We start from the raw sequence: 23,055 nt of genomic DNA, 5'->3' as shown, positions 1-23,055 counted from the left end.
CTCCAATTTAATCTTCGGGAGGAGGTTCAGAACATGAAAAGGAAACATTTTTGTATCACATTCCGAAAGCAGGTTGACTCCGCCCATGAGGAACATTATCACTAGAAACTTTCTTCTGGGGCTCTTTCCGCTCAGTCCTAAGTTCCAGGACCTGTATCGATGATTTGTATGTCGTAGCACACTGCTTATATATATGTCCCCGGTGGGGGTATTAATATTTGACTACAGAAATTTTATACATTTTATTTTTTTCAATTTTTACGATTCAAAATTGTGATAATTGCAGGACCCCAGCCATCACTAGTAGTAGCTTACCAGGTGAGAATGAAGCTCCTTCAGCTCCTATGGATTTAGTTTAAGTCCTGAAGGTAAATAAACTCACTGACCTCCTAGTTCTCCGAATCTGTGTGCAGATATTTCTGAGTTCCCTGTAAATATTTGCACAGCTTGGAGCTGAGAAGTGTTCGCTTTACTTCTGTCCATAAAATCTGTCTAAAAAGTGATTGCGTGGCAGAGACAATCTGGTACCATCAGATATAGTATTGATATTTCTCATCTGTGGGATTATGACATCCTTGTAAAGGAGATAATGTTAATCCTATGGCTTGAACTAACATGTTTATGTGGTTACATATGATTACAGCGGTGATAGTTGCTGCACTTTAACTCCTTAAATGGAACCTGTCACCAAATTTTTCACAAATACAACTAGTGACAGGTTCCCATGGAGCCCTACTAACCACCTTTCTTTTGGCTAAATAATTGTTTCCCTTACATCACCATGAAATTAATTTTATCTTAACTGGCATCACCAGGAGTCAAAGTACTAACCCACTAACATTTGCAAAATCTTACCCCATGTATGTATCTGATCACATGAAATCACCAGTCAATCAAACTCCCACGTATCAGTGAGCACCTGGGCGACAAAGCCTCTGTAGGCCCCTTTGCAGTGAACTCACAAGCGGCATTAAAAATTCAGAAACTTAAACTGTCTCCTGTTCCCTAAAATATTCCCTAGTTTATCATCCCACTTCCGACTTTCCTCGGAAGAATAAATAGAAGTGAAATTGTAACTTACCCAATGCTTATCTCTTCTACTTGCCATCAGAGTTGAGAGACGCTGCATACGATATAGATAGTCAGGCAAATTAGGTAAATTTTCCATATAATATGTATTGGGCCTTAAAGGGATTGTACAAATGTGATTGTCATCCCCTTAACCCCAGGATAGGGAATAGCAATTTGATCCGTGTGGGGTCTGATCAATTGGGGTACATCGGACCCATGTTCTCATGATCTGTTGGGGGTCACACCGATCAACAATAGCCCTTTCCAGTGGAACTTGCTTTGTGAGAAAACCCCTTTAAGCTATCTCCAGCATTCTCATAGACTATACATTTCTCCAACGCTACCATAGTACTGAATGGAGCTGAAGGACGCTGGCTCTATCTACATCAATTAGTAAGAACAGGAGCCCTGTGATAGGTTGGGGGTCCCAGTTATCGGACCCCCACATATCAGTTTGAACAATCAAACTTGTTACAACCCCTTCATCTGATACACTTCAATGTATCATCATGGAATCCTCATGTTCCCCCAAGATATGTGACAGCAGACTGTGCGACGCAGGGACATCTTACTCTTATATTACATACAGGGAGTAGTTGGTGTCTTTACGCCTCTCTCATTTTTGGGCAGTTTCAAGGAGGGAATCGATATAGATGCAGATTCTTTTAATTCCACTAATTCCAGCAGACCTCAGTTATATATGTATATATATATATATATATATATATATATCTATGTAACACAAGCCGAGCCTTTGTGCTGGAGCAGCTGCCGCGTGAGAAATAGAGAAGTGAGACTAATCCATTAACACGTTCCATCCATCGCCCACACAGGACATGACCCGGCTCCGGCGTGGCAGCTAGGACTGGCAGTGATGGGGTTAAGGGTGATTCAGTCGTAAGACGGGTAGTTCAGCGTTATTAGAGGGACAACATCTGACATTGGTTAATGTGACAAAGCTGTAGATTGGGAACCCAAAAAACATAACCAGGCGGATTACGTGCAGATCCAATACAATATGGTCCCTATTGTAGCTATGTATATAGTGCAGCCACGTGCACGTGGCCTTCAAGTGATTCTCCACCCATTAGGCATCTACAGTCCGCATTGCTCCGTTCAGCTCCAGATCCACCCGCTCAAAGTTGGGTCTTAACAATGGCCTCTGATTTCATATATATATATATACATATACAAGCAGTACAAGATAGGTTCTGTAGGTTTGTTCTTAAAGGAAATCTACCACCAGGATCAAGGATTGTAAACCAAGCATACGGACATACTGGTGTGCGCCCCCTCTGGCAGTATCTGTTCTTCTTTTTGTTTCTTATGTCCTGGATTTTACAAAAAAAAAGCCTTTTAAAATTATGCAGACAAGCCTGAGGGGCTCCAGACCCCATAGGTGTTAATGGATCCTGGAGCCCCACAGGCTCATTTGCATACTTTTTTATGCCTTTTTTTCTTAACATCAAGGGCATAAGAAGATAAAGAAGAGCAGATCCTACCAGAGGGGGTTCACACCAGTATGGTCAGTGTGCTTGGTTTACAATCCTTCATCCTGGTGGTAGATGTCCTTTAAGTTGAATTTGTATGTAAGTTGGAACTGTATATTTTATAATTGTAACCCCAGACAAAAATTTTTTATGTCTCTGTGACAATTGGATTTCAAAACTTTTGGGTTGTCATAAGAACCAAGCTTCATTGTAGACACCTTAGGTAACTCTGATCTTTGTATCCTGGGACTAAAGTACAGTAAATGACAGGTTCCTCTGTAACTTGGGGTTGTCTGTAAGTCAGGTTTTCTTATGTACGTGTGTGTATGTGTATATAATGTGAGTTTCATTTATAGATGGATTCTCCTTTGTTAGATCTGAACCATTGACTCTCCGTTTCAGGAGCCACGTGGAGCTGCAGCCGGATCAGAACAATCCATGTGATTCCTATCAAACGTTTCGCTTTACATTCATCTCTCCTAATTAGGGGAAGGTTAGCAGGTTGTGCATGCACGGAGGAGTGTGATATGACAGTGAGCGGCCTGTGCTCCCACGTGAGGCGGCACATGTGCTGCCAGGACCTTCAGAGACCATCAGAACTAGAAGCTCATCTGATGACAGTCGTATTATGAAGTGGGAGCACGACGCGGCCCATAAATATTAATCTACTCATTGTCTCCCTCCGTGGTTCATACTAATAAGGGAGCAATCATCGTAAACAAGCGCCGCTACTGCACCCGACAATAGCTGGTAATATTATGCTAAAATTTCCAGATCCATGTGGATATTAAAAGTGACTAATGTGCAGTCAATGCAGAACAACAGCACATGGAATATCACAATCTTTCATCAGATTTTGGGACGGCTGCAGTCCAAAATTGTAGTGCAGTTGCCTCAACACTCATTTAAAGGGAACCTGTCACCAGTGACCTAATTTTCACTAAAGGCAGGTTGTAGAAGCGATCACACCTGCAGTGCAAATCTGCCTTTTTACCTTCTCTAAGCATTTGCATTACAATATAATTGTGTGTTATAACTTACCTTGCACCCTGACAGAATCCTCTGTGTAGTCCCAGGGGTTGGGCTTTGGTTTGGCTGCATATCACGTGACTTGTCTGTGCAGCAGACTCCTCGGCTCTCAGTACCCACCTTTGTGCTCCAGTACAGCTCCTTCCTCCCCCACTGACATTAGCTCACCAGGCTGTGAGCTCTGTGAAGGAGCAGGAGGGAGGAGCTGTACAGGAGCACAAAGGTGGGGGCTGCGAGCTGAGGAGTCTGCAGCGCATGTTGTTTTGTGAAATGCATCCAAATGAAAGCCCAACCCCTGTGACTTTAACAGAGGATTTTGTCAGGGTGCAAGGTAAGTTATAACACACAATTATATTGTAATGCAAATGCTTAGAAAAGGCAGATTTGTACTGCAGGTGTGATTGCAACCTGCCTTTATGGAAAATGAGGTCCTTGGTGACAGGTTCCCTTTGAAGGGCATCTACCACTGGGATGAAGGACTGTATGCAAATGAGCCTGAGGGGCTCCAGGCTCCTTAGGTGTTAATGGAGGATCATTTGCATACAGTCTTTCAATCTGGGGGTAGATGCCCTTTATATGCTGTGTGGCTGGTCGTATCAGAGGCTCACCGCTATCTATGATAGATGACAGCGAGATCCTTCTGGGAATAAGCAATGGGGGTTAAAGGAGTTACCCAGTTAAAGTGGCCCATACACATTGGTACATACCACCAGCAATGTGGAGGTCAGTGGTCCGCTAGGCTGGATAGTTCTCCTGGGAGCCGACTCGGCTTTGCTGCATCTGTAGCACAATTTGGCGTTGTCCGTTCTGTATTAGCGGTAGTCTGAGAACAATCTCACGACAGAGACCCAGAATCCATGGCAGAGTTTATATTTATAGAGTCTAGTAGTGGCATTTATCATTTCTGCCAGTTACTGAATGATATGGCAACGTTCTTGGTTTATGGTCCCTTTAAGGACCCCTGGACTTATGTAGACATATTGGGGCATATTTACTTACCTGGCTGCTTGAGTTCACAGAAAATGCATTGTCCGTGTATAATGCGCTGTGCTGGGAGTCACTAAGATCCTGCGCCCGATATCCTGCATGTGTCGCTTCCCCGTTCAGGTCCCCGGAGTTCACCTTCTTCTTCCCGGTGCATGTAAGTGCATTGTCTTGCGATACAATCTGTAAGTTAAATCCTGCGCTCAGTCTGAATCCGTCGGATCATCCTACTGCTCGCCCCCCAGTATGTGCCACTTAGAAGCAGCACAGCTGCACCAAAAATTGATTGCGTTCGGCAAAATACCAGCGCAGACACCTGTTAAATAGCTATCCAAGCCGCGCAATCCCCAAAAACGAAAGTGCGATCCGCGACCCTTAGTAAATGAGCCCCAATATCCCAAGGAATGCACAGATGTGATACTATATTAACAGTCGTATTGTAGTAAATTTCTAGCCTGATCCGTGATTCGCGGCTCCACGTGTGCGACATGATGGGCTCCTATTACTCTTTCATTACGCTGCATTTATTCTTGTTTTCTGCTCATGAACCTGATATTCAATCAGAACATCTTGTCTGGCAGCCGCTATAAAAGGCTTTTCAGTCGGAGCGGCGGCCGTGTACTGCAATTACCACGTGTAGAGAAGTAGCCAGGACTGTGCCGATTACATGTGTTGCTATGGAAGCTGCAATCTCTTTCTCTTCCCGCAGATTGGAATTGTTCTGAACAAACCGCAAAATCACATCATCGGAAAGTCATTCCCGTATCTATACACCTGAGTCTCCCTCCCTATATAGGTATATACGGGAAAATTATACATTGATATTAAAGGAAATCTACCATCAAATTCCATCCTGATAAACACTTATATCCAGGCCCCGTGACTGTGGTAATATTCTTATATTTGTTATCCGTGGCCTCCTTCCTTCTCAAATCAACTTTTAAAGTAATGCTGATGAGCCTGAAGGGCTCCTAGGGCAGCCCTGGAGCCCCTCCATGCTGCAGATTCAAAGACAGTTACACTATTTCCCCTGCTCCCTCAGCACTTCCCTCCCCACTGCCTGATGTAATCTCACGGCAGCAGAGGAAGTTTTAGCACATAGTTGGAGGGGAAAGGGAGGGGCTCTTATAACAAGACCAGGGGTCAAAGGGTCAAATACGTCCCAAATTGATATAAGTTATAACGGCAGCATGTACCGCACAAAAATTACGCGTTACATAGGTCCGTACCACAAAGTGTGTGAGAGTGGCAAAATGGCAAATATTTTTTTCGTACAAAAGTTTTAATTAAAAGTTTCAACAAGATTTTAATGAGTTAAAAGCATAACAATGCCTTACAATAGGTCATGGCATAACATATGCCCCTCTTGGCGGATCTCATAGAAGTGATTTCAGACTGATGCATAACCAGCTACTGTATTAAACAAACTGCACAAATGAATGGGGGAGGAGGGTTGGATTAACTTGATAATGGAGTTAGTACAAGTTCAGTAACAAAAGTTTTTATTTTTTTTTAAATCTACTAAAACCTGATAAAACCTAAGTATATTAGGTATCCCTGTGATCGCATCGACCCAAAGAATAAACAGGAAGTGTCGCTTGGAGAGCAGAATAAAAGTCGTAAAAACAGAACCCACAAAACCCGCCGCTAATGTGTTTTTTTTGTCAATTTCACTGTACAGGCAGTCCCCGGGTTACATACAAGATAGGGTCTGTAGGTTTGTTCTTAAGTTGAATTAGTATGTAAGTCGGAACTGTATACTTTATAATTGTAGCCCCAGCCAGAACTTTTTTGGTCTCTATGACAATTGGATTTTAAAAATGTTGGGTTGTCAGAAGAACCAGGATTAACACTAAAGCTTCATTACAGACGCCTGTGATAACTGTTACAGCTGTTTATTGTAGCCTAGGACTAAAGTACAATAAATTAGCAATATCCAGTGGTCCGTTTGTAACTAGGGGTCGTATGTAAGTCGAGTGTTCTTAAGTAGGGGACCGCCTGTACTTGGAATTTTTTTTCCAGCTCTCCAGTACATTGCATTGAATATGAAATGGAACCACTAAAAAGTAGTTAAACATAAAAATAAAAAAAGTTATCACTTTTGGAATGAGGGGAGCAAAAACAGAAACGCAAAAACAAAAATGGGCTGAGTCCTGTAATAATAATAGTTCCTTTATTTATATAGCGCACACAGATTTCACAGCGCTGCACAGAACTTGCCAAATAAGTCCCTGTCCCCAATGGGGCTCACAATCTAATCATCCTACCAGTATGTTTTGGAGTGTAAGGGTTAATGCTCTATAAATAATAATAATATAGACACATGTCTGACCCACCAGTAATGATACAAGGACTCTGTGATTTGTCTATAATGTCATCAGCGCTGACCCGACTAATAAGAGATTATTTCCTGGTATTCCAGCACCACATACATGACGGAGCTATTTGTGTCGCCCATGGTGTGGACACACAGAGGCTTGTCCCGGTATTAGGTGATAATTAATGGGGCGGCGGGTCACCCTCACAGCTGTCATCCGGTTACAGTCTGAGTATTTCTCTCCTGACACACGTGGAGCCGCTTCAGTAACCACGACCTCCCCCCCTGATCACACATCAAGTCTTTTATATGACAAGTTACTTATCGAGAACCAGACATGGAAACATTGTCCGGAGATGTCACACATCTAACGCTGCTCAAGTCTACGAGAATTCAGAGACTTGTCCGGACCCCGTCATTTACACAAGAGGGACTTAAAAGCTTCTCGTTTTGGATGATTTGGTCAAAGTTCAAGTCTTTTTAGCGTAAAACTGTATAAAGGGTTACGAATAGGTGAAGAGTATTCTCCCATAACCCCGTACAGAACAGGAATATCCACTGGATGTCACAAGCTGAAGTGATGAAACCCGATTCTAACTCGAAGGGTCAAAAGAATCCTGACCATCAAGTGTGAAGGACATCGACCTTTGCCTCCGAGAAATTGGCAAATCCATGTCGGTCCCCAGAACCAAAATAACCTGTATATTCACTATGTGGCGACAGGCGTCTGGTCTGTTACACATAATTATAAGGGTTTACAGGAGAAAAATGCTAAAATATCTACAGGCAAATGGTGTGAATAATGGAAGATAATTATAAGGGAGAGACGTTTCAGCTAGAATATGGTCCATCTCCACCTTCCAAAGTTATCTGTACCTGGTCCGTATGTGTGGGGGATACAGGTTCCCTGGTCCCTATGGATAACATTTAGGTGCCAACTTTCCATCAACTCCTACAAGATAGACCTCAGTAGCCACCTATATGGGTGATGGTCTTCTGTCCCTCTTGGCCCATTCCAGTGCTAGAACCTTGGCCCATTGGAGGATCCTAGTCAAGGATCAACACTGACACAAGTCCATAAGATGTCCTGTGACATATAGAATATCATATCATTTTAACCCATGTGAAATGTAGGGTCCCATCTATAACATCCCATATCTCAGTCAATGGGACTAATTTACTAAGGGTCCACAGACCGCGATTCCGTCGGGTTTCCAGAATATTTGAGTTTCGCACCGAATTGCCTCTGGTTTTCGGCGCATGCCATCGGATTGTGGCGCATCGGCTTGCATTCGACAGAAATTGGGGGGGGGGGTGGCGTCGGACAACCCGAAGGATTCGGACAAACCGCGGAATTTAGAAACGAAATTGTGACGCAAGATCAGCATTTACATACACCGGGAAGAAGATGGTGAACTCCGGCGGACTTCAGCGTGGAAGCGACACATGTAGGAAATTGGACGCACGACCTTAGTGAATCGTGGCAGACCCGAATCCTCTTTGGAGAACGCACCGCAGGATCGCGACAGGACCGGGTAAGTAAATCTGCCCCAATGTTGGTGACAGGTGCATATTCCTGAACTAAGGCTGGCCCAGTTTTTGATGACCGACTAGTACAAATGTTGTGGTCCACTAACACACAGGGCATCCACCTGGGAGCAGCCCATGTCCCATCACAGCAGGATCAATATATAGGGGAACATTTACTTACCCGGTCCAGTCGTGATCCAACGGTGCGTTCTCCAACGCTGATTCTGGTCTGCCAGGATATCCAGCAGGGGTCGCTGCTGCGCCGAGGTGCACTGGAGTTCACTTTCTTCTTCCCGGTTCATGTGAGTGCTTGACCTTGCGACACAAATTCTTTTTTTAATTCCGTGATTTATCCGGATTAGTCGAGTTGTCCAACGGCCACGCCCCCCCTATTTCTGTCGCGTGAAAGGCGGCGCCGATGCGCCAAAATCCGGGACAATTCGGCGTAAATCGGAAATCGTCGGGAAACCAATTCGTACCCTTAGTAAATGAGCCCCATAATCTCCATCCAGCAGTATGAATGCCTTCTCATTATACCCTTAAACCACCCCCAACTATCACAGTGTGGGAAGCCAATAGAGACAGGGAAAACCAATACAACGTGATAGGGGGGAGGTGGTGGATTGGAGGTGTTGTGTCTCTCCATTCAGTTCAAAATTATTTAAAGGAATTCTACCATCAGAATCCATCCTGATAAACCAGGGACATTACTCATAGATCCAGGCACCGGGACTGTGGTATCTCCTTATATTTGTTATCAATGGCCTCCTTCCTTCTAAAATCGACTTTTATAAATTATGCTAATGAGCCTGAAGGGCTACTGGGGCAGTTCCATGAAAACCCTCCATACTGCAGATTCACAGGCTGTTACACTGTCTTCCCCTGCTCCCTCAGTACTTTACCCTCCATTTACATGATGTAATCCCACTGCAGCATAGGGAGTTTTAGCACACAGGGAAGGGGAAGTGCGAAGCTGCAGCACAAAAGGGTTCTAGTAACACCCCTAGTGACCATTTGTGCTCATTAGCATAATTGTAAAAGTTGATTTTAAAAAGAAGAAGGCCATGGATAACAAATATAAGAAGATACCACAGTCCTGGCGCCTGGATCTAGGAGTAATGTCCCTGGTTTATCATGATGGATGTTGATGGAAAATTTCCTTTATGAAACTTAGTGACAACAATGTTGCCACCCCGATATCCACGTCATATACAGTCTCGCCCCATCACTTGATATCACGTTGCACATTTTTCAGGTCAAACTTGTTGAGGGATTAACATACTTTCTTTCTGTCTGCAATGTGTACCGTGACGTCTGGCTTTGTTCGGGGGTTATCCAGGGTTTTCTTACCGTAAAATTCATGAAACAGGAATAACCTGTCTGTTATCCTGCCGGTAAATCTGATGCCAAAAAATGTGTAATTATCAAATATTTCAGATTTGTGCCTGAAGAACTAAACACTGCAAAATAACATATTTCAGCTACATTTTATAGACCTCCTCCCACTCACAGAGGACATGCCAATGCAAAAAATACAAACACAGAGAATAATCTAAAAGTTAGTAGCAGCAGGACTGTGAACAATGGATTCATATTCTCAGGATTGTTGATTCTGGAGGTATGTGCTCACACTGCTGTGCTCTTAGCTCTCTGCAGCCAGTCATAGGTATTGTCCTTGTAGATATGTGTAATCATACCTTTGTGTATGTTGTGAGTAGCCACAGGACTGTGAAAAATGGATTCATATTCTCAGGATTGTTGATTCTGGAGGTATGTGCTCACACTGCTGTGCTCTTAGCTCTCTGCAGTCTCCGTTAGGCATTGTCCTTGTAGATATGTGTAATCAGACCATTGTGTATCTTGTTAGTAGCAGAATGACTGTGTAAAATATATTTATATTCCAGGATTGTTGTGTCTGGGGGGGTGTCCTCACACTGCTCTGCTCTTAGCTCTTTGCAACCAATATTAAGTACTGTCCCAGGAATGTAATTGTACGTGTAGTCGCACCTTAGTAGCAGCAGGGCTGTGAAATATGGATTTATATTCCAGGATTATACTTGGGGGAAGGGGTTCTCACACTGCTGTTCTCTTAGCTCTTTGCAACCAATATTAAGTATTGTCCCAGGAATGTAATTGTATGTGTAGTCGCACCTTAGTAGCAGCAGGGCTGTGAAATATGGATTTATATTTCAGGATTATACTTGGGGGAGGGGGTCCTCACACTGCTGTTCTCTTAGCTCTCTTCATTGAACTTCTTCACAGCCCTTGCCTTCTAGATAATGAGCCTTCTACAATGTTTGTGCATAAGGAGGGGATGTGGAAAAGAGCACAGCAGTGTGAGGACAAGCCTTGTTTGCTCTTGGAGAATCATTCTCTATTTTTGGAAGAAATCAGCCATTTTTGTCTAATCCAGGTCCCCCCTTTGATTATTTGCATTGCATGTACACAGGATCCTGCTCAGATGTATCACGTGTTGTCTGTCTGCAGGGGATCATCTCCCATCCAGGAATAGCAGCAGAATCAAAGGTGTTTTTCTGTCTAATCAAATCCGATTATCGTGCCGCGCGCCCAGGTGAACGGACTCCTGTCACACGCGGCAAAGCTCCGATGGAAAATTAGAGGCCGCGCTATTTTCAGACAGGTGAGAGGACATTAACGTCAACTCTAATCCGAGAGAGTCCCATCTAGTCACCAAGGGAGATTATCCACTCACTGAGCTCACAATACAAGAAGGTCAGATGGGCGCTAATACCACGCGTCATCTCCAGCTACGTGACATACGATACTGGCGGAAAATCACTCCACAGCAGCCACATGCACTACAGTAGCCTGGAGAGAGTCTCCTGATCTTATCCATCACCTGCTCTCATTATAAAGAACATCCCCAAGAATCAACAGGAAATATCAGATACACGAGTTCCCCAAACCTATAAATGCAGCTCTGGAGTATAATACAGGATGTAACTCAGGATCAGTACAGGATAAGTAATGTCATGTATGTACACAGTGACTGCACCAGCAGCAGAATAGTGAGTGCAGCTCTGGAGTATAATACAGGATGTAACTCAGGATCAGTACAGGATAAGTAATGTCATGTATGTACACAGTGACTGCACCAGCAGCAGAATAGTGAGTGCAGCGCTGGAGTATAATACAGGATGTAACTCAGGATCAGTACAGGATAAGTAATGTCATGTATGTACACAGTGACTGCACCAGCAGCAGAATAGTGAGTGCAGCTCTGGGGTATAATACAGGATGTAACTCAGGATCAGTACAGGATAAGTAATGTCATGTATGTACACAGTGACTGCACCAGCAGCAGAATAGTGAGTACAGCTCTGGAGTATAATACAGGATGTAACTCAGGATCAGTACAGGATAAGTAATGTCATGTATGTACACAGTGACTGCACCAGCAGCAGAATAGTGAGTACAGCTCTGGAGTATAATACAGGATGTAACTCAGGATCAGTACAGGATAAGTAATGTCATGTATGTACACAGTGACTGCACCAGCAGCAGAATAGTGAGTGCAGCTTTGGGGTATAATACAGGATGTAACTCAGGATCAGTACAGGATAAGTAATGTCATGTATGTACACAGTGACTGCACCAGCAGCAGAATAGTGAGTGCAGCTCTGGGGTATAATACAGGATGTAACTCAGGATCAGTACAGGATAAGTAATGTCATGTATGTACACAGTGACTGCACCAGCAGCAGAATAGTGAGTGCAGCTCTGGAGTATAATACAGGATGTAACTCAGGATCAGTACAGGATAAGTAATGTCATGTATGTACAAAGTGACTGCACCAGCAGCAGAATAGTGAGTGCAGCTCTGGTGTATAATACAGGATGTAACTCAGGATCAGTACAGGATAAGTAATGTCATGTATGTACACAGTGACTGCACCAGCAGAATAGTGAGTGCAGCTCTGGGGTATAATACGGGATGTAACTCAGGATCAGTACAGGATAAGTAATGTCATGTATGTACACAGTGACTGCACCAGCAGCAGAATAGTGAGTGCAGCTCTGGGGTATAATACAGGATGTAACTCAGGATCAGTACAGGATAAGTAATGTCATGTATGTACACAGTGACTGCACCAGCAGCAGAATAGTGAGTGCGGCTCTGGGGTATAATACAGGATGTAACTCAGGATCAGTACAGGATAAGTAATGTCATGTATGTACACAGTGACGGCACCAGCAGCAGAATAGTGAGTGCAGCTCTGGAGTATAATACAGGAGGTAACTCAGGATCAGTACAGGATAAGTAATGTCATGTATGTACACAGTGACTGCACCAGCAGCAGAATAGTGAGTGCAGCTCTGGGGTATAATACAGGATGTAACTCAGGTGATTGGGAAATGACACTTTATTGTATATTTCTATGTGTTTGCAGTGATATTTGCATAAGAACTGTACAATAATTATTCTTAAACTCTTTACTATCAGATTTGGTTGTGAAATTCCCAACACGAGAAAACACTTTGTAATTAATAATTAATTTCTAATCTGTGAAGTTGTTTTGATTCCTGCAGAAGTTCTGATGCTTCTTAGTAATTCTTAGGACCTTCAGGAGGACAAAGTGTCAGGACAAGGGGCCGCAGTCGGGTCATGGGGATCCGGCGGCGGCAGGTGAACAGGTGCTAATGGATTAATAAAGTCATTTGGTGACTTATCGTCCTGATAAGGAAACGTGATCGGCCTCATGTGACCCGGCCACAGTCTCATAGTCCATAGTGTGAGGGTGTATAGTCTATGATAGAGCCAGAGGACAGTATAGACGGACATGCTATATAGTATTATCAAGAGATATAGTGAATGGGGACACCAGTGGGGGTCATTTACTAAGGGCCCGTTTCGCGTTTTTCCTACGTGTTGCCCAAATATTTCCGATTTGCGTCGATTTTCCCTGTATTGCCCCAGGTTTTTGGCGCACGTGATCGGATTGTGGCACATCGGCGCCAACGTGCACGCGACGGAAATTGGGGGGCGTGGCCGAACGAAAACCCGACGGATTTGGAAAAAACGCCGCATTTTTTTTAAAAAAAGGGTTGCTCGGCACGCGCTTACCTTCACTCAGCTCGGCTCGGTGTACTCCAGTGCGTTCCTATGCTTTTCAGCACAGCAGTGACACCTGGTGGACGTCGGAGGACCTGCCTTAGTGAATCGCCGGAAGACCCGAATCCACCGCAGAGAACGAGCCGCTGGATTGCGAATGGACCGGGTAAGTAAATCTGCCCCATTGTGTCACTGATACCAGGAGGTAAGTACAGACGGTCCCCTACTTAAGAACACCTGACTTGCATACGACCCCTAGTTACAGACGGACCTCTGGATATTGGTTAATTTACTGTACTTTAGCCCAAGGCTACAATAATCAGCTATAACAGTTACCAGAGGTGTTAATCCTGGTTCTTATGACAACCCAACATTTTTAAAATCCAATTGTCACAGAGACCAAAAAAATTTGGCTGTGGTTACAATGATAAAGTATACAGTTCCGACTTACATACAAATTCAACTTAAGAACAAACCTACAGACCCTATCTTGTATGTAACCCCCTGCATACACATAGTATCACACAGATGAAACTCGACTGTTACCTGTGGCAACCGTAGAACCCGTCCTTACTGCCTGGAGACATAGAGGCACATTTACTTACCCGGCCAACGGAGTTCCCGAAATACAGAGTGTCCGACGATCAAGCACTATGGCACGACTCACTGAGATCGTGCTCCCGATTTCCTGCATGTGTCGCTTCCCCGTTCAGGTCCCCGGAGTTCACCTTCTTCTTCCTGGTGCATGTAAGTGCATTGGTTGCGGCACAATTTGAATCTTAAATTCCGCGCTCAGTCCGAATCAGGCCCCCCCCCCCCTGAAAGTGCGATCCGCGGGACCCTTAGTAAATAAGCCCCATACAGTCCTGCTTATTAGGGAATATTCCCAGGACCATGGCGCGCCACAGATAGTACCGGCAGGCATGTGTCACTGCTGGCACCCTGCCGCCCACACCCGGGCACGGCCCCTCCACCATTGTGCGGCTGTTTCTCCTACATGTTTCCTACAGATCAAGTTTCTACCTTTCACCTGTCGCCCGCCCAGAGCCGAGCGCCTCATCCATACAAACAGCGATGTACTTAGTCTCATGGGATTATAAATTATATATTGTGCTGTAATGTTTATGTGATGAATAAAAGTTTGGATTGTCTGAGATTTTGGAGAATGTGACCTGGGGGTATAATATGTTCCTCCCCAGTCGAGGGTTTCAGACCTTCCTAAAGCTACTGATCACATGATGCAGATTTTCACATTGGGGTAAAGGAGCCTTAAGTTACATGTTGTACATGTGACCACTAGGGTAGCCGGCATTGCAGCTTCTAATACTATTAATGTGCACGGACCCTAAGGTTTAGATACGCACCGAGTGTCTCCATGAGCAGGGGCTATAGTCACCAATAGGCTGAAAGACGATCTGCGCTTACTATTTGCTGAATCACAGATGAAAATACCAATTGGGTCAAGTGACACATCTTGGCGTTCAGTCAGATCTCCTCCAGGACCTTTATCTCTTCCTGTTCTGTTATCCATTTCCCATCTTGATCCATGTCCTTCATGTCCCATTGAAAGCCAAACCGTGCTGTGTGTTACCTGGTACCTGGTTACCTGGTGCTTTCTTTCTGTGCTTCTGATTACTAACCTTAATATTCTTGTCGTGGCATCTACCTAACCACTGGATATTGTGCCTGGTTCCTCCAGTGCTACCCCTGACCTCTGCCTAGATCCTGATTATGGTTGGTACCTCCAGGTCTACCCCTGACCTCTGCCTAGATGCTGACCATTCACCTCCCTAACCTCTTTATACTAGGGTTGGTAACTCCAGGTCTACTCCTGACCCTGATCTCTGCCTAGATGCTGACCATTCACCTCTCTAACCTCTGTATACTATGGTTGGTACCTCCAGGACTACCCCTGACCCCTGCCCAGGTGCTGAACATTCACCTCCCTAACCTCTGTATACGATGGTTGGTACTTCCAGGTATAACCCTGACCTCTGCCTAGATCCTGACCTTTCACCTGCCTAACCTCTGTATACTAAGGTTGGTACCTCCAGGTCTACCCCTTACCTCTGCCTGGATGATGACTTTCACCTACCTAACCTCTGTGTACTATGGTTGGTACCTTCAGGTTTACTCTTGGCCCTGACCTCTGTTTAGTTCCTGACCACTCAATTACCTAAGGGTACATTCACACGTTCTGCGCACCCCTCTCCAGTCTCCATAGAGCAGCGCAGGGCCGGTGCCGTAACATGGCGAAATATTGAACATGTCACGGTGCAGTGAGACAACATGTGTTCACTGCATCGTGACCCAGCGCAATAGATGTCATTGTGGATCAGTGTGTGGCCGCATATCGGTTCCTATTACGTTCGTGTGAATGAGCCCTAACCCTGTGAATACTAAAAAAGTATCAAAACATCTGCTACGGCGTATCCATTGATGTCTATGAACACAACAGATGCACAAACAGTTTACACTTGTTGTCATGTGCGTCTGTATCCTTTTTTTTGGTTGAGAAAAACTTGGGCTGTTACATTTTTCTGGTGCTTTTGGTCTGTCGTTGTTTTTAACATGGGTGTTGATGGACGGTGTATGCATAAAGTGTTACGGCGTACGCATCATTCCATCACATCTGTTTTTATAACCAAATATCGATCTTAAAATTTTCTTCTTAAAAAAAGTTTACGCTTTTAAGTGTAAAAATTACTTGCTAACCTATACGACGGATACAACGTATATTTAAAAAAAACTGTTGTATGAAGGAAAATGCATTGTTTTTTGTCAATTTTTAGACATATACGTCTAACGCATGCACAACACAAGATGTGAACGCAGCCTTATTTTCACACCTTACTTTGGTCCGTCCTTCTTACTTGGTTTTGGCTTTCAAAGGGGTTGTCCCAAACTGTATAAAAAACAACAATGATTGCCATCGCTCCGGTCTGTGCACCATGTAAACAAACAGAGACACTAATGTTTTGCCACTTTCCTTGATGACTGCTTCTTCAATAAAGTGTTGGCTATTTTGGTCACAACATCTTTGGAATAGTTATACAGGAAAGCCCTCACCTCCTCATAAGGGCTATGGCTGTAAACCAGGAGATCCTTTAGTTGTCACACCCCGGTGTAGCCTACAGCAAACGGACTGAGACTATGAGAGTCCACACAGTGGCACATGGCTGTAACAACCACATAATACGCCTATATACGTATAATATATCACAGTCCTTGTGCAGCCATTGGTGAAGAAAGATACAAAGCACCAAATGTGTCCCTCCGGCTGTCACTAACAGCTGGCCAATTCTTCCTTCAAGGCGTCTTCAGAATCTTGTGAAGCCGTTTGGGGATTTTCACGTTCTAAAATATATGAACTCTTCTGAGTTATCTTCCTATTTGATCTCCCACCTTACATAGTGTCCCTGCAGAAGAAAAAGTCTCTTATCCTCCACTAGGGAATAACGTTGAGCGCAGGAGGAAACGGTGCAGGAGATATTGGGGCACATTTACTTACAGGGTCATCAGAGTTCACAGAAAGTGCATTGTCCTTTTATAATGCCCTGAGCCCCGATTCACTAAGATTGAGCGGTCCGACAGTGTTCACCTTTTTTGTGGTGCATCTTTAACATAGGGCGAGTGACACAATTTAAAAATGTAATCCCGCGCTCAGTCCGAATCAGACGGCACGCCCCCCAATTTGTTTCCCATGGAAGCCAGCGCAGCTGTGCCATAAAAGGGTCACGTGCGCCACAATCCCAGCGCACACATTTCTTACATACCTGTGCAAGCCGTTTTAGCCCCGAAAAAGGTGCACGGTCTGACAAAAGTGCGTGTGCAACCCTGAGTAAATGAGCCCCATTATGTATCCAACCGTATTGAACCGTATAACATATGCTGTATCATTGATCTTAATATCATTCTGGTTGTTTGCAGCCACCACTAGGGGGAGCTTATGAGACAACTGCATACACTGCATTATACATTGAGCTCCTTCTAGTGGCAATAGCTGGAACTATAGATTAGGGTCGCGCTGCTCACTTTCGTCGGACAGTTCGCCTTTTTGGGGGATTGCACAGCTTGCATAGGTATTTAAGAAGTGTCTGTGCTGAGATTTTGATGCACTTGATAATTTTTTGGCGCGGCTGCGCTGCTTTCATGCGACTCAATTTAGGGGACGGGCTGTCAGACAATCCGACTAATTCGGACTGAGCACGGGATTTAACTTTGAAATTGTGTCACAAACATAAACCCTTACATGCACCGGGAAGAAGAAGGTGAACCCCGGGGACCTGAGCGGGGAAGCAGCACATACAGGATATAGAGAGCACGATATTAGCATTATACACGGACAATGCACTTTCTGTTAACTCTGCGGTTGGGTTAGTAAATGAGCCCCATTCTCCTTAAAGTTTCATGATTTCTCGTCCCACACATCTGACCTCAAGTGATTCTCCAAAGTTTTCTAGAAAGCCCAGTGGTTAATGTGTCTCGGAGGTGATAATCTATTCCTCAATGTATGGCAGGCGGCTCACCGGGAGGCGCTGACGCATCTGCATGGTTGTGAATGGTTTGTGTGACTCATCCCCCACGGCGCGCCCACCCCGGGAAAACAGGGCAAGAGCCTGACAAGATGTTCATTAGGGAGAGTATAAGGAATACAATCTAATTACATGTTACAAGGTAACAAATCTTTATCCCAATGTGACATTCACAAAGACGTCTGAAGTGTGGGGAGTCATGTATCAGCAAGTGCTCCCTGTAGCCCTATAGCATCTGTTCTGCCAACAACAATGGACAATGCAATATTGATATTTTCCTGGAAATCCTGATCCTCAGCTGCTTATATGTTAGGAGAGAAAAGTAACAAGAGCTCAGCAAATTCTTACATGTCATCAACACAAAAAATAATAAGACGCTGTACAGTATATTAATGTGTATTTGGAGCAGTATTATAGTAGTTATATTCTTGTACATAGGGGGCAGTATTATAGTAGTTATATTCCTGTACACAGGGGGCAGTATTATAGTAGTTATATTCCTGTACATAGGGGGCAGTATTATAGTAGTTATATTCTTGTACATAGGGGGCAGTATTATAGTAGTTATATTCTTGTACATAGGGGGCAGTATTATAGTAGTTATATTCTTGTACATAGGGGGCAGTATTATAGTAGTTATATTCTTGTACATAGGAGGCAGTATTATAGTAGTTATATTCTTGTACATAGGGGGCAGTATTATAGTAGTTATATTCTTGTACATAGGGGGCAGTATTATAGTAGTTATATTCCTGTACATAGGGGGCAGTATTATAGTAGTTATATTCCTGTACATAGGGGGCAGTATTATAGTAGTTATATTCCTGTACATAGGGGGTAGTATTATAGTAGTTATATTCTTGTACATAGGAGGCAGTATTATAGTAGTTATATTCCTGTACATTAGGGGGCAGTATTATAGTAGTTATATTCTTGTACATTAGGGGGCAGTATTATAGTAGTTATATTCTTGTACATAGGGGGCAGTATTATAGTAGTTATATTCTTGTACATAGGGGGCAGTATTATAGTAGTTATATTCTTGTACATAGGGGGCAGTATTATAGTAGTTATATTCTTGTACATAGGGGGCAGTATTATAATAGTTATATTCCTGTACATAGGGGGCAGTATTATAGTAGTTATATTCTTGTACATAGGGAGCAGTATTATAGTAGTTATATTCTTGTACATAGGGGGCAGTATTATAGTAGTTATATTCCTGTACATAGGGGGCAGTATTATAGTAGTTATATTCTTGTACATAGGGCGCAGTATTATAGTAGTTATATTCTTGTACATAGGGGGCAGTATTATAGTAGTTATATTCTTGTACATAGGGGGCAGTATTATAGTAGTTATATTCTTGTACATAGGAGGCAGTATTATAGTAGTTATATTCCTGTACATTAGGGGGCAGTATTATAGTAGTTATATTCCTGTACATAGGGGGCAGTATTATAGTAGTTATATTCTTGTACATAGGGGGCAGTATTATAGTAGTTATATTCCTGTACATAGGGGGCAGTATTATAGTAGTTATATTCTCGTACATAGGGGGCAGTATTATAGTAGTTATATTCCTGTACATAGGGGGCAGTATTATAGTAGTTATATTCTTGTACATAGGGAGCAGTATTATAGTAGTTATATTCTTGTACATAGGGGGCAGTATTATAGTAGTTATATTCTTGTACATAGGGGGCAGTATTATAGTAGTTATATTCCTGTACATAGGGGGCAGTATTATAGTAGTTATATTCTTGTACATAGGGGGCAGTATTATAGTAGTTATAGTCTTGTACATAGGGGGCAGTATTATAGTAGCTATATTCTTGTACATAGGGGGCAGTATTATATTAGTTATATTCTTGTACATAGGGAGCAGTATTATAGTAGTTATATTCCTGTACATAGGGGGCAGTATTATAGTAGTTATATTCCTGTACATAGGGGGCAGTATTATAGTAGTTATATTCTTGTACATAGGGGGCAGTATTATAGTAGTTATAGTCTTGTACATAGGAGGCAGTATTATAGTAGTTATATTCTTGTACATAGGGGGCAGTATTATAGTAGTTATATTCCTGTACATAGGGGGCAGTATTATAGTAGTTATATTCTTGTACATAGGGGGCAGTATTATAGTAGCTATATTCCTGTACATAGGGGGCAGTATTATAGTAGTTATATTCCTGTACATAGGGGGCAGTATTATAGTAGTTATATTCCTGTACATAGGAGGCAGTATTATAGTAGTTATATTCCTGTACATAGGAGGCAGTATTATAGTAGTTATATTCTTGTACATAGGGGGCAGTATTATAGTAGTTATATTCCTGTACATAGGGGGCAGTATTATAGCAGTTATATTCTTGTACATAGGGGCAGTATTATAGTAGTTATATTCCTGTACATAGGGGGCAGTATTATAGTAGTTATATTCATGTACATAGGGGAGCAGTATTATAGTAGTTATATTCTTGTACATAGGGGGCAGTATTATAGTAGTTATATTCTTGTACATAGGGGGCAGTATTATAGTAGTTATATTCCTGTACATAGGGGGCAGTATTATAGTAGTTATATTCTTGTACATAGGGGGCAGTATTATAGTAGTTATAGTCTTGTACATAGGGGGCAGTATTATAGTAGCTATATTCTTGTACATAGGGGGCAGTATTATATTAGTTATATTCTTGTACATAGGGAGCAGTATTATAGTAGTTATATTCTTGTACATAGGGGGCAGTATTATAGTAGTTATATTCTTGTACATAGGGGGCAGTATTATAGTAGTTATATTCCTGTACATAGGGGGCAGTATTATAGTAGTTATATTCCTGTACATAGGGGGCAGTATTATAGTAGTTATATTCTTGTACATAGGGGGCAGTATTATAGTAGTTATATTCTTGTACATAGGGGGCAGTATTATCAGTAGTTCTATTCCTATATATAGAGGACAGTATTATAATTCTAATCTTGCACAATGATTGATTGTTATGTGACTGTTCTTAAAATAATATTAATTTAAGATAATGATACGATGATATCAACACTGATGGTGATGAAACATGTGTTTGTGTAGTATAATCAGTAACTTATTAGATCATTAAGTAGAAGATAGTGAAACATTAGCAATCAGCAGCCTCTATGATGCCCGTACATGGCACGGCCCGGGTCGCACTGGTACTTACTACTTTATAGTATGGAATTGTACGGATTATATAGCAGATTATAGTGAGGACGAAATCCTGTAAAAGTCCAAGGTTTCAGATGAACAGATACATGTCCTTTGCTGGTACAATAGTAACTGTATGGCCGCCATTACTAGACTCCCAACCGTTGTCATTGAAATTCAAATGTTATCTTTGGATGAAATACTCTTTGAGGACACTTTCCCAAACTCCGCTGTAAATGTATCCGAGAAGTCTGGAACAAAAAAAATAAGATTTCAACACAGTAAATTCTGGCAGAGCCCTAGGTCCGGCATCTGCTGTCAAACTTCATGTTCAGGGATTTCTAGGAAACCCTTGGATAAGGACCATTATAACTGCTGGGCCCCGCTGGATCCGGACGTGTTTATCTTATTGGGCGTGCCGCGCTTTGGTTAGGATTGTATCTGTGGCATACGGTCAAGTTTTGTTTCAATCACTAGAGAACAATTTCTGAGGAATTCAGAAGATTCTCTGCACTTTCCATTTCCAGTCATTATTTGTTATGGGACATTAGTTTTTGTAAAGCGCTGCTTAGTTTTTTGCGTAGGTATAAAGATGTCCAGTAACTGTATAGTAAATATATGGCTCCACACATCCTGTACTGATCCTGAGTTACATCCTGTATTATACTCCAGAGCTGCACTCACTATTCTGCTGCTGGTGCAGTCACTGTGTACATACATGACATTACTTATCCTGTACTGATCCTGAGTTACATGAGTTACATCCTGTATTATACTCCAGAGCTGTACTCACTATTCTGCTGCTGGTGCAGTCACTGTGTACATACATGACATTACTTATCCTGTACTGATCCTGAGTTACATCCTGTATTATACTCCAGAGCTGCACTCACTATTCTGCTGCTGGTGCAGTCACTGTGTACATACATGACATTACTTATCCTGTACTGATCCTGAGTTACATCCTGTATTATATCCCAGAGCTGCACTCACTATTCTGCTGCTGGTGCAGTCACTGTGTACATGCATGACATTACTTATCCTGTACTGATCCTGAGTTACATCCTGTATTATACTCCACAGCTGCACTCACTATTCTGCTGCTGGTGCAGTCACTGTGTACATGCATGACATTACTTATCCTGTACTGATCCTGAGTTACATCCTGTATTATACTGCAGAGCTGCACTCACTATTCTGCTGCTGGTGCAGTCACTGTGTACATACATGACATTACTTATCCTGTACTGATCCTGAGTTACATCCTGTATTATACTGCAGAGCTGCACTCACTATTCTGCTGCTGGTGCAGTCACTGTGTACATACATGACATTACTTATCCTGTACTGATCCTGAGTTACATCCTGTATTATACCCCAGAGCTGCACTCACTATTCTGCTGCTGGTGCAGTCACTGTGTACATACATGACATTACTTATCCTGTACTGATCCTGAGTTACATCCTGTATTATACTGCAGAGCTGCACTCACTATTCTGCTGCTGGTGCAGTCACTGTGTACATACATGACATTACTTATCCTGTACTGATCCTGAGTTACATCCTGTATTATACTCCAGAGCTGCACTCACTATTCTGCTGGTGCAGTCACTGTGTACATGCATGACATTACTTATCCTGTACTGATCCTGAGTTACATCCTGTATCATACTCCAGAGCTGCACTCACTATTCTGCTGGTGCAGTCACTGTGTACATACATGACATTACCTATCCTGTACTGATCCTGAGTTACATCCTGTATTATACTCCAGAGCTGCACTCACTATTCTGCTGGTGCAGTCACTGTGTACATACATGACATTACCTATCCTGTACTG

General features: G+C 42.9%; 1 long non-coding RNA gene across 2 annotated transcripts in view; it reads left to right on the top strand.

Annotated features, from left to right (window-relative positions):
* LOC140104709 (uncharacterized) overlaps window positions 1-23,055 on the top strand; it is a 127,926-nt gene that overhangs the window by 59,309 nt on the left and 45,562 nt on the right. The window contains exon 5 of one of the 2 annotated variants that reach the window (XR_011850385.1): window positions 10,909-11,062. The exons of the other annotated variant lie outside the window; for it this stretch is intronic. This is a non-coding gene — a long non-coding RNA (uncharacterized lncRNA). The remainder of the gene's footprint in view (window positions 1-10,908; window positions 11,063-23,055) is intronic. 2 annotated transcript variants of the gene reach the window in all.

This window comes from Engystomops pustulosus, chromosome 10 (assembly GCF_040894005.1).
Source record: "Engystomops pustulosus chromosome 10, aEngPut4.maternal, whole genome shotgun sequence".
Lineage (NCBI taxonomy): Eukaryota > Metazoa > Chordata > Amphibia > Anura > Leptodactylidae > Engystomops > Engystomops pustulosus.
Note: the sequence above shows the minus strand (reverse complement) of the source record. Positions and strands in the feature narration are given on the sequence as shown.